We start from the raw sequence: 14,148 nt of genomic DNA on the forward strand, positions 1-14,148 counted from the left end.
TTATATTAAAAATAACAATATAAGCCCCACAAATCAAATTTTGTATTTTCTATTAAATGTTTTGTAATTTTTTATCTTAATGGATCAAAAAATTCAAATATTAGTCATCCCATTTTTTATAACAAAATAATTATTAGTCATTATTACTAATTAATAAATGTTGAGTCTTTATCAAAATAATTAGGGTGATCCTATATGTACGATTGAGTGAACAGGGTTAGTCATCCCCACAAAATAAATCAATTATATGAAAAAATCTGACCGTCTTGTAAGCACTGTTTTGATTCCTAATGACATAAATATTTATGAAAAGAGTTACATTAAAAATAATGGATTTCTTTTTTTAACACCTATTAAATAGAGGTACATCTCAAACTCACTCCCTTGAGCTCATATTTTACACAAATTATTTTTATAGCGAGGTACAACTTTAACCGAAAACCTGTTTTCCATACTAAAAAAAGTTGACTACTGCAAAACGACCCATCCTAATATGTACTATCGTGTGAGATATCCAGAAACCTCAGATGAACAAATGTCCTAATGCACATATCTATTTTCATGATGAATGGAAATATTCTAAACTGACTTTATTTTATCCCCATAATGACATCATTATGAATGGACAATCTTCTTCGCCACTTATTTATTTTTGTCGTCGCAGCTCCATGATAATATCAATATATATTCACTCTCAGGACATAAATTTTTGTTAAATTATTATATATGTATATATTTTTTTTTGAGAAAAATGACAGAGATGATGTCTTTTAACGAAATAATATTTTACATATACTTTTCTTCGCTTAAAACTGTCCATCCGATTTATTTCAAGATTTCCTTACATATATATATATGTATTATAATAGAAAAAGAGTATTTCATATTTTTGGACAATTAACTCTGATTATTTCACAAACAAAAAGTCAATACAATTCTCATGTATGTATATGTACTACCCTTAAAAAGCTTTTACAACAATAATTGGACTTTACAAAATATGTTTAACGACTATGCAAAAGAAGTCAGATAACTCAAATTTCCAAATAGTATTAGTTAAATATCTCTCAATTATGAAGGCAATATTTTCTTTTAGATTTATTCTATAATTGGTCATCCAATTTTTTCTGCCTTCATTCCATGTTTCTATATCTCTCTCTTCCGCCCTGCAATGCAGGTTTCTTATAGATAAAATAGATTGTCATAGGGTACAAACAATTTAATCCTATATATTTCTATATTTAAAGCAATCAAAACCAACTAAAATCGTTTTATTGCATAAATGTATTTAAACACGTGTTGTAAATTTCGGTTTGCTTTAATTCAAGTCATATATTCCTCAGTAAAAAAGTATTCAATTCGTTCACTGATACTTATATTACATGTTATGTGTAACAGTTTTACGTAATTTTACCATAACATTTTTGTCTCTTGTTGATTTTACCACATGACATTTTCATCACTTTTGGTTCAAACTTTAGTCTTTACTGTTGAAATATTCCTTTCTTCTCTGTCGATTTTCCTAAACATCTTTAAGCCTAAACTAAGAGCATGGCTATGCATAAGGTGTCACTAGTCACTGAGTTCTTTTGTATATATAATTATATAATATATTTACTATATGAAATAAAAAGTATGTTTTAAAGAAATAAGACAAAAATGTAGCTACACTACGTTCAAAATGTGAGGCGCGCCCATTCTGTTCTTGTTCCTATGAATATAGCTACAAATAGTAATATTAAAAGTACTTCATATCTAAAAAAATAAAATATTAAGGTATCATCATGAGTGTCCTTTGCAAAAAAAAAAAGTTCAAATAGATTAAATATTCCTGGAGATATTTCAAGTTTATGGGAGTAAAATATATAACTGTTTTTATGTGTGTGTTTCACATATACAAGAAAACAAATTAATAATATCTAAAACAGTAGTGCCTGCATCAAGTTTCTGAGGTTGGGAGGGGAGGGGGAATGAAACTTCCTGATGTGGGCGTTTTTGTACTTATAACATATATATATTACAATAATTTTGTTTGGGATTTACTAAAAGATTGATTTGAAGAAACTAACTAACTGTGTGTCTTTTCCTTGATCCCCTTCTCCTCCTCCTCCTGTCATTCAACAAACGAAAGAAAATATAACAAAACTTCTGAACATTTTCGTTAATGTGTAGTAGGAACATTGCGCTATAACATGTAATTTGAGCAAAAGGAAGCAAGTGCAAAGAAAAACTGGACTAATTGAACATTGGATTTGTGATAACATGTATTTATGCATATTTCACTCCCTATTAAGGTGTAGATATTAAACTTCAACGTATGACTAAGAGCAAATTAGTTCTATGGAATAACTTTTTTTTTTACTCATATGAAAATAATAATAAAAAATAAAGGTTTAAAAAAATAGGAAAAAGTTTTTTTATTAATTAGAAGCAAAGGGTCGAACATGCGATTTTCTATAGCACGCCAAAGACTCTCCAAACTCTCAAAGAACAAGAAGGAGGTTCAGTTAATGATGTCTAGAGATGTGAAAATGTGGGCATATTTAAGAGTGCGAGAATACAATTGTACAAGTTGGTAAATAATCAATTACTGTTACCCATCAAAAACTACAATAACAGAGTAACTAAAAATAAAAAGCTTTTATAATATTCCTACATTTAGTCTAAGCATATATGTGGTGTATCAGAATAAAAACAATCTTGAACATAAATCAAAAAAGGTGAAAATCCCAATTTATTATTTTACTTCATGAATACATACAGGCCAATATTTTTTATAGACACATTTGAGTCAATTATAGGGGTGTCGTATTCAAATTTGTGGTATAAATTAAGATAACCAATAATATTAGCTATAGTTTAGAACCTTTTTTTGATTTGAGAGATTTATATTGACCCTGTTATGGCCTTTTAAACAAAATTACATTTAGTATTCTATTTTTAGTTGACGGTATTATGATAGCTTATAATGGGTATTTACTCTATACCACAGTTGTAACTTGAACAATTGTATCTTTGCACGCTTAAAAGTACGTGCATTTTCACATCTCCAGTGATATCTCCCTCTCTATTGTATTTAATTAGATAAATTGTTTTCGTTGTGTTTCATTTCATTTTTTTTTGGCTGGCTATCTATGTACATAATATTTAATTAAGGCTACAATTAACGAATGAACTCTAATGCTCTCCTTCTCTCTGTCCCTTTTTATGTATGTACCTACCTAATTCTCCAAAGGGCGTTTTCGCTATATAAATTTGCCTTATCACATTAAGTATATGAGGTTATTTTCCCCTTTTCATTTTGACCACGAAGTTTCATAAAAGGGGGTTTATTATGTATATTGTATACATATGCTAGTATTAATTACATTGATTAAAAAAACAACAGGAGAAGAAGTGGAACCGAGTGGTAAAATATATATAAAATTGTACAATCAATATAAAAGCTGTCCGTAGAGTCACACCTTTATGAAAAAATAGTTGTTTATGGAAAGTTTTTCTTAATAGAAATCAATCAATAAATGAGTGTAGACTCAATAAATATTAATTTTAAACAGTTTTTGAAGATATGTTTGGAAGTGCTGGTATTGATACTACTAAATTGAGACCCTTATAGTTATAATTTTCCATCATTAGAATAATGTTATTGCAGGGCTAATCTTATATGTAATTATTTATTAATGATAATTTTATGATTCAATTTTTAACGAAATTTACACCAAAAGCAGACGGAAAATATGAAGAAGAATGTTAAAGCCAGGATGATTATGAAAAAATGAATATAATTTCAAAAAGAAAAGAAAAAACAGCAGTACCATTAGTTTTCCTTTCTTAATCATAAAACTTTATTTTTCTGAAGAAAATCAAGTTGTCTTATAATTGATTAAACTTAGTACATGTAATGAAAATTCAATTGCAAATTATATTTTTTTTAATATAATAATCAATAGCTATTCTCAAAAAATTATATTTTTTCAAAAAAAATTGAAAATTAATTTTCAAATATCAAATTTTCTAGTAAAAAGCAAAAATTCCTGGGGGGGGGCTACAGCCCCTCCAGACCCCCCCTGTGGGTGTGTCTGTGTATGTACCTTAGACCGCTTCACATTTGACATTTTGATCAAACATACGCAAACTGTTATTATTCCCATTCTCCGAAGTCTAAACAAACTAACTCTGATTTAGGACCATTTAAGAGCCATTTAGCTGAAGTTTTTTAAATTGCTGCAAAATTTGAGATACTTTCTCTTTGTTTTTATTGTAGCTGCCCGGAAATAGATGCAATAGCCTTGAAAGTGGTATCAAATGAAAGAATATAAAAGTTTCTTAAATATGAAAGTAAACAAATTAAAATTTGTGAAATTTTTTAATATTATTAACATACATATTTTTTATGGCTGTTAAGGATAGCATCATTTGATTTATAATCTCAAAATTTTTGCTCTTAATACACCTGTATTATAATGAGAAGACCTCCATAAATATTTAAATGAACATACAAAAAACTTCAACAATAAAGCTAAATGATTCCTGCGGTTGGCTTATCCAATGTCCAAAGTCAAAGCTATTTGTATAGTCGTTTAGCTTAGACCCTGGACAATGGGAATAATAACATCAGTTTGGATATATTTGATAAAGAAAGTCCAATTTGTAAAGACCTAATGTAATTGTTCAAACCTTTTGAATATAATCCTGAATGCGTATCAATACACATCCAACAACATTAATACTAATATTAAAAAGAGTAACTTATAAACCTTATTGTCATTGAAAGCAGTTTTCTTTTTCGTCTTTTGTTTTTGAACTTTTAAGTAATATTCACATTGATCTAATAACATTACTTTAATAGATACAAGAGTATTCCGTGCCTTTTAACTTGTATTATAATGATATATATATTTTTAAATATACATAAAGGATCCTCTCTTCGGATCCAATTTTTACGGGATTCTCCTGGTTTTTTCTCCCACATGAAATTCCAAGGGAATTCCATATTTAACTATTTCATAACAAAAGCTTCATTTCAAAATCCACGACCCCCAGTTCAATCAAAACTTACAAATATATTTTTTTTTGTTATGGGTCAAAGTAAGACTTGCAGGGATTAAAAAAATCGCACACTATTAGTGAGAATTATAAAAAGTAAAAATTGATATTTAATGGCTAAGACTAGTGTTGCTTCTTTCCTTATTTTAGATTGAAAACTGCAGTCCCGTCCAGTTCAGTATCCGTTCGGTCCATTTCAGTCCTGCATATCAGTCCTAAAACTGATCAATTTTGATCCTTTATGTCGTTACTGAATTTTATTTGAGTCGTTTTAAAATCAGTTTTTGTGCTGAGGGTCCGAAGGGCCAACAGTCTTAAAGACCTGCACCAAGGACTGATAGAACCAGTCCTAAGAATGGGCTGGACCAAATAAATAAGGACTGACATAACACAGGGTAAGCCTAAAATGTATTATTTCTTAAATTATACATTTTTAATTGTTTAATTCCCCGATATTTTTCGTAACTCAAACATTTGTTGCCCAGAATCCCCCTCAAACACAATTTTCCAGAAATGAGAAACCCTAATATAAAAGTATGTTTATATTTCATATAAACCGGATCAAACTTTCACCATTATATATTTATTTATTTAAGAATGCAAAATGATCTGGTCATATGATGATGTCATTCTCGGGTAATTAAATCTATCAACACAATTTTCCCAATAAAGTATATTTAGACCCAGTTTTTGTTTGATTTAATAGAGCAACGTTGCACATGGCTTACTTACTTATTATATATTATGTCTATCAAAAAAATATATAAGAATATGAACGGTTAGATGAATATATGATGTGTACAAGTTGCAATTTTTTTAATGTGATGAAATATATTGAATCAAGAATTTGTAGTAGACATGAGATACTGTTTATAATACAATGATTCAAATTCTGTAGGGTCGTCCTAAGGATTCAGCGATCTGCTTTTATAAAATTATATACAATATTCAAAGTACAGAAGCAATTTACTACATTTGTAGTATATTTTCTTGATCTAACTCTCTCTCTCTCTCTAGGATACGTGTTATTAGATATATATTAATCCAATTATGGTAGAGAGAGATGCTGATCAATGTCCTTCTGCAGTGAGGGATCATGATTATCTAAGGATAAGGAAATTAGAAAGCCAGATTCCCATGAGGTTCTCAATAATAATAATTATATCTAAGATTAAATGGATTTGAAACTAGGGAAGATGATGATGACATAATGAAATAAATGTACATATATATTTATATATATATATATATAATATGAAACTGTAAAAAGTTCACAGGAGCACAATATATATATAGAAAACAAAATCGACATCATAAAAGTGATCTTTATTTGAATGTATGTTTTATCTACAATGTACATTCATATTGAATTTTAGTCATGCTTCACCATGCAAAACTAGCAAGCAAAAATAACTATGCATTTTGCGACATTTTGAGTTGTCTCAAATAAATAGTATCTTGTTTAGAAAATAATTAATTTGATTTTTTTGAAATTATGATTTTAAACACTCTAAATAAATATTTAACATAAAGTTACTCATCTAATAAATTAGATTATTCTACTTTGAAGAAAGTAGAGAGGAGAGGAAGAAGAGGAGGGAGGACTGACTGTAATATTTTTTTTTATATTACCTATTCCAAAACTGCTTGATTTTTTTTCAAAGAAAAATAACCCTAATATTTATTTAAGACTGTCTCATACCCTTTTTTATCTTCCAAATCTAATGACAAAAGATATACTATGATTCTAAGTTAAGTTTTTGAGACGAATCAATATTAAAATATTAGTATATAAAATTATAAATGGTGCTTAAATAATAATTATATATAATTTGAAATAAAGAATCTTAGTGTCTATAAGTAAAGTTCGATTTGAATTCATATCTGAAGTTAATAATTTCAAATCCAAATCTAGCCATTAATTTTGACTGGAGTTGAGTTTAAATAGACTTGAGTGTGATTCGATCCTGCAATTGGTCCAAATTTTGATTACATTATAATCATAGGCATCGGGGGCCTTGATTTATTTGCAACTTTTGTATAAAACTGCTTCTCTCAATTATAAATTAATCGTCTACCCTTGTCATCCTCAATATTAAAATTTTATTATATTAAACGTTAAATTGCGATGAATTAGTAGCTAACTTGTTAAATATAACAATATATGAGTTCATTTCAAAGCTCGAGTCTTTTAGTTTAAGCTTAAATCATTTAACTACGAGCCCAACTCGAGTCATAAGTCTATTTACTTATCATTTGAGTCAATAGGTCAAACCTCCACCTCGGATTAAAGACAATTCCATATATCTTGAACTGAATATACTAACTAAACATGAATTTGGCATATATCGAGCTGTATCTAAGTAAGTAAAGAACATCGCAATGCCGGCTTTGAGCTCCTATGCTTACATTGTGTTTTACAGTTATATGGCAGTATTATTTAGCCATTTGTCGACTCTTATTTGTAATATTGTTTTTTATGTACGATATTCAATTGTTTGTATATAGTTCGTAGTTTTTTTCTCAGCCATTGAACGATTGTTAGAAGTCTATAAAATTTGACATAATCGCGAGCACTATTTTTGTTTGGTTGGCAATCTGAAGAGTTTTCTAACATTCCATAGCTATTATCATTTTTATTTAAAGATAAAATATCTAAATATCAAGTAATCACTAGTTTGTTTCTTTGTTAAAGATGGAGAGTAATACTGATGATTTATAGGGGAGTTATAAGCCTAAATCCTTGATAAACTCTAAATAGAAATGAGGATTGACATCAGAGTAATTCTCGCCCACGTCCTTGCTAAATAGGGAGTGGAATTCATGTTTTTTGTTTTTTTGCAAATTGACACCCAGTTAATCGAGTTCAACGTCATGAGAGCAAAGCTGCTCTCCTCTCAAACATTATTCCAATTGCCAGTGGTAGTGTTTTAACCTTAGCATGTAGATATCGATCCATTACATATTTGGCATACTTTATTAGCTAGTTATGTATATGCTAGTGTTGATCATTGAAATGTTATGTTGAGTATGAGCACCCACACATGACAAGTAAATACAATTCTACTTGAACCCTCTCCCTAGATACTTGAGATCTCCTAATCATACCTAAGAAGAATGTAATCCTCATTACAAAATAGACGTCTCCTTCTATTATCAACATTTCTCCTATAGTATGTTTATATCCTTTGGACATTGAGGGGAGGGTAGAGATCAAGAGAAGCTGGAAATTCTCTACAGTATTTATTAAATCCTTTTAACTAATCTCTATTAGACTCTGAGCCACGATGGTGATGGAATGATCTTTGTATATACATTCTAATATTATTATGTATGTATTTTTTGAAGAGTAGTATAAATATTTAAATACATAGACAACAAGCATTTTAAAAATAACATTCCTGTTATAGGTAATTGTTTTGAGTTTCGGTTTAGAAGCCCTTCACAAATTTATTCACATTAAAACTTTTGTCAGACAAAATTAACTTTTTAAAAGTTTGGTCCAGTTGTAAAATTTAAAAAATGGGTTCCACAAAGTAAAATACCATTTTAAAAATAATGATAATTATGAAGAAGATAAAATTATTTTGGGTTGTATAACTAATGTTACTTATGTCGTAATTTCTTTGGTTCAGTCACGTCTAGGACCGGTTTGTTCTTTAAATGTATTGGATAATATTAATTAATAAGGACAAAATACCTCTAATTTCCACTTTGACAAAAGATCAAGTTTACTTGTTGAGGACTAAAATTGTGGGACTGGACTAAATCCAACTGAACTGGACTGGAACACAGTCCTTGATGAGGATCGACAATCCATTATATTTTACCTCTTTTCTTTAAAGCAATAATTTCATACGGCCTGGGTGTAAATATCGCTGAAGATATCTACGATCGTATGTTTTGTATTTATATATATATATATGTATGTACATACTATATTTTCTCAATTTAATATGCTTGTTATAAAAAAAAAAAAGATTCTTGACTTTAATACTAATAATATTTCTTTCTTTTTGTTAAATAGCCACATAATATATGGTCGCCCTTTTGAAGGAACAACCTCCATGAATGGATATATAGAAAGAAAAAAACAAATATAATTAATTACTTTTATATATATGAACAAAAATGCCCAACTGCTTAAATATATAGAATGAAGATTCTAAATAATAACACGTGACTTGATAACATCAGACTCTAAGGAATAAATTATACTTATTTTTCCTCTACTATATTTTTATATACATGGTCTGGCAGGAAGTCTAACTGGAATCCAATGTTGCAAAGAGGCTGTCAAGGGTCTGATGAATTGACGGACCCATGTAGATGTCTTCAATACTTCTAAAATGACAACATTCAGAACTATAAAAAAAGAGGAGGAAAAAACTCACTCATCAGATCGTAAAATTTTTGAAAATGAATATAAAGCAAGGGGATGTGGCCTCTTTAAAACCCGGATCTATATCCTCTAGATTATGTATTCTGGACTCAAAATTAACTTGTAACATTTTACTACCCAAACATCGATCCCTTCGGAACACAGTAGTCAATGAATAATGGACTATAATGTCAAAAGATATATCAAGGCTGTTTACAAAGACTTCGTAGAGATTGGAAGTTGCCCGTGCAGTCAGTTTTAGCGTGAGTTTGCTTAAAATATGCTTTTTTAAGAAAGTATTTTACTATTAAAGAAAATTAAATGTGCGCCCTATTTGACTTTAAAAAAATTGAAGGAGCGACGTAGCTCAATAGACAACGCACATTGAGCTCAATTATTCTCTTTTTTGTGAAGACTTTAATGACAATATCTAGGTCAGATGGAGTTATTGTAATACTATAAATATTGTTTACTCATGAATAATCAGTGCAACTCTATCAGACCAATTAAAGAAACATTCAAAAATTAAAGTTTTAATCAAAGTATGAATTTTGGAAGAAATTTTTTTTTTTTAGACTTGCATTTTTTATAAAAGACCTTATTAAAACATTTTTAATTTGATTTTTTCTATATTTCAGATAATTATTTTTCTTTCTATTTTCAGCCTTTCCTTCTTCAAAAACCAAAGTCAAAGGGGTTGGATTATATTATTTAAAATAGTTGTATACTGAAAAAAAAAGGAAAAAATATCAATTTCCCTGTGTCACCCCCAAAATTGACCTTGCATCCAGCGATAAGGTGGCTAAGTTCAGTAAATAATATTCCATTTGTTTTATATTTAAAGTGTATTTTATAAAAATTATGAATTTCAGTATTTTTATTTTCTACGGTTTTTTTCTTGATAAAATCAGTGTGTAAAAGTTTTCTTACACCCAGTACATACGAAACAACCAAAATAACAAACCAATCTACATAATATGTATATTCTTTGGTGACTTCCCCCCCCTTCTCCCCTTTCCACTCTTTTTACTATGATTTATTACTGTATACCTATCTACATACAAGCTATATATATATATATTTATAAAGTGTAATAAGTATTTCACAATAGATTATTTCTGGAAAGTGAGGCCAACTCGCTTTGCGTTTTAATTTATATTAAAATGAATGAGGTTAAGAAAAAAACAAAAAACGTATGAATATTTTGTTTTCATTTTCTTTAACTCTGTGTTTCTTCTCACGGCATCATCATTGAGAGCAATAGAGGAGAAAAAAAGGAAAAAATGATATATAAGGTCGATCCTTCTTAATGAGCGTTGATACTCTATAAGTCAAAATCGTGTAACATCCAAAAAAAAAAAAAAAGGTCAAATAAATTTATAATGTATTACTTTTTTTTTTTTTTTTTTTTGATTCATTAGCCTGTGTTTGTATCTATGTAGTATGTATGTATATTATTAGATAAAAAAAATTTATCATGATGCAAACCGTGGCTGTGAAAAGTTAGTTATTCATGAAGGGCGTAGAATCAACAAGCAAACAAGGTCAGTCACTTGTTGTACGTGCATACGTATATTTATGGAAAAAAAGTTATAAATTTGTTTGACGTAAAGTTTTTTATTCTATTAATGTTCATTCCAGTTGAAGAAAGTCTTACGAAGACAATATTTTTGTCAATTGTATTTCTCCTTTTTTGTTATTTTTTACCTCCTTTATAATTGTGGCCATTCTTATTTGAGTCCCTTCTTAAAAATAAAGATAGGGACTTGGACTCGATTTAATTTAACACTTACAAACTTTATAGCTCATTAGACTAGCGACTTGACTTTGACTCTATAGCTTTTTTATACTTAACTTAGGATAAGCCTTAACAAAATTGGTCAATATTAATATAGTGTCCTCCGCCAAAGAAGGAGGTTATGTTTTTGCCTCTGTTTGTTTGTTGGTACCCAGTATGACTGTCAAAGTTATTCATCGATTTTGAACTTCGTTCGAAAATTATATATGATCACAGTAAGAACCAATTAGATTTTAAAATGTTAAAATAGCACAAAACGTTAAAAATGTATAATCGTCCATAACTTTGGAATATATTCAGGTAAAAGCTCAAATTAGTGTACTAATTTAGATTTAATAAATATGCTTCATAAAGCCAAAAAATCGCTGTATGTAGAGATTTGCGCTCTACCGAGTGCCCATACCAGTTATTAACCTGAAATGAGCTCAAAAGAAAACTGAGGACTGGATGACTTGACTTACAAATAAAATGACTGTTTCCCAACCTCTGTCTAATACTACCAAGATAACTTACAGCCTCCGTTTAGTTTCGTGGCATTTGTAGATGGTCATTGGTTGATTATCTTAGCTAGTTGTTAAATGGGTAACATATTCAATGCTTATTCAAAATACACCATAAAAACCAGAGGCGAGTACATTGACTCAAAACCAAGGCTGGTTTTAGACTGAGTACGGTCATAGGCATTGATGAATGTGCAGGATCCTCTCTTTCTTTAAATATGATTTTTTTTAACGTTTTATTTTTCAATAACCAATAAATACTTATTTGTTCTCTTATTTTTTTTTTTTGTTCAGAAAAAAAATACAACTTTTTTATGAAAGACCTTCATTCTTGAAATATTAAATCATTTTCATAATTTGTTTCCATTTTTAAAAACAAGAATACATCCACTTCTTCTCAGGCTTACGAGTACTTTGTTAAACTTTTTTTAAATATATTATGTACAAGGTCTCAGTCAAATTCTCTAATGCTCCCATAAAACCGGACGGCATGAAACTTGCAATTTGACTTCGTCTCTAAAGGTTTTTAATTCTGAAATCGAGAATAGCTTTAGCACTATGACCCTGTATTATTATAATTATGGACTTGGAATTTGCTCAAAAGAAAGCTAAGAACTTGATACTAATGTTGCAGGACTTGACCTGAACTCATTGAAAATAGTCATTGAATAAAACTGGAAAGACTTGATTTGGACTTTCAGTATAGAAATTTTTTTCAACCTCTGCATAATACTATTATGATGGCACATAGCTTCCACTTTCTTTCATGGTATTAGTAGACGGTCATTGGTTGTTGCTCTTTCCTTTTTTTTAGAAGGACTAACATAATTGCATTTTTGTATACCTTTGATTCAACCTTCTCCACTCGTATAAATAATACATAAATATAAAAGATACTTATAAAAAGATTAAAAATGACCATCAAAAGGAGAATTGTGGAATCTCTGGCTATTTTTAAGGGCTGTGGACATAAATTTTAGTGAAAATAGTAGCAAATGTTACAATATGGGTTTGAAAGTGAGATGTAGTTGTTTTTCGTAATAGGGGATCAAAGTTTTCTAAATCAGATTCATAACTACCATAATTTGTATGTTACTTTTTTATAATGGAAATTTTGACTAAAGATCAGGGATTGGTTTAACGTGAGTGGACCGATGGAAAACATAATGTACCAGCCCTTCTCTATCATTTAAAAAAAAATATAAGTTTCGAATGTTTCTTTAGAAAATAATTTAATATGGAGACTATTTTTTTGTTAGGTTAAAGTGCCGTTTATATGAAAAGTACATCCTTCCCATAAAACCGGCACTGAATTTGCAATATAAATAGACTTTAGTACAACTCAAATCCGACTCCACTTCTGTGGATTAGATAATATTATATCTATTAACAGTGATGACTAAAACAGGATGTTTTAAATATCAATCCTTCGATCGATTGAATCAACTTTTGACATTCAATACATAGAGCTCCATTCATACATTTGTAATATACATAAATAATACCTATGTATTCTTTTGAAGAAGGGAGGATACATTTATTAAACAAATTGTGTACAAGTTGCAATTTTGTAGAAGTTGTAACTTGTATAAGCAAATTGTTCAAGTTGATATAAAAACTGCATAAACAGTTATAGATGAATAATTCAGAGTACTTGTAATGACATTAATGTAATGATTGCATTCAACCAGACAAATTTTTGACTAAGTAGATAAAAATAATAAATTGGTAAGTACATATTCTGTAGTGAATGTTCAAATGCCACATTTATATATTACTCGTAAATTTATATTAATAAGGCAAAGTTGCAATAGATGTTTTCGTATACCTCATTTTTGAGTGCTACTACTTGATCTAAGGAATGATTATGTAGGAACAAACGTTTGTAGCTTAAGCCCAGCGCGTCATATTGAAAAAGAAAAGAAAAGTGGAGTTTATATTGACATTTTTAGCGTTTTATTGTTATTGGTACCCTGAACAGTGTTTCTTATTATCTATAGCTGTTATCAATTACATTATTTTACGGAGATACAATCTATGTATTAAGTGTAACCACCAGTGTGTGAGATCATTAAAAACGAAGCGTAATACTGAAGATTCCTTGGGGAATTATCTTCTATACTAATTGTGTAAATTTATATTAATAAAACAAAGTGTATCTGTTTGTCAACGCCTAATGACTTGAACAATAGCAGTCACTACCGCTAGTAGATATGCAAAATTTTAATAGATCAAAATGTCTTTGATAGTATTAATTAGTAATTCGGGACTAAAATAACTGGTGTGTAATAAAATAAAGCGTAATGAGACAGCAAATTGTAACTTGTATAATCTGTTTGTAAAAGTTTTAAGTTGTACACAGCGTATATGTAAGATCTACATAAATACACCCTATAGATGTACATATAGAATACATATTCGGA

At 29.1% G+C, this 14,148-nt stretch overlaps 1 protein-coding gene across 1 annotated transcript in view; it reads right to left on the reverse strand.

Moving 5' to 3' along the window:
• The window catches only part of Cph (BCL11 transcription factor chronophage), a 251,648-nt gene that overhangs the window by 28,507 nt on the left and 208,993 nt on the right, over positions 1 to 14,148 (reverse strand). The gene's annotated exons all lie outside the window — the stretch shown is intronic.

Source organism: Lepeophtheirus salmonis, chromosome 3, assembly GCF_016086655.4.
Source record: "Lepeophtheirus salmonis chromosome 3, UVic_Lsal_1.4, whole genome shotgun sequence".
Lineage (NCBI taxonomy): Eukaryota > Metazoa > Arthropoda > Copepoda > Siphonostomatoida > Caligidae > Lepeophtheirus > Lepeophtheirus salmonis.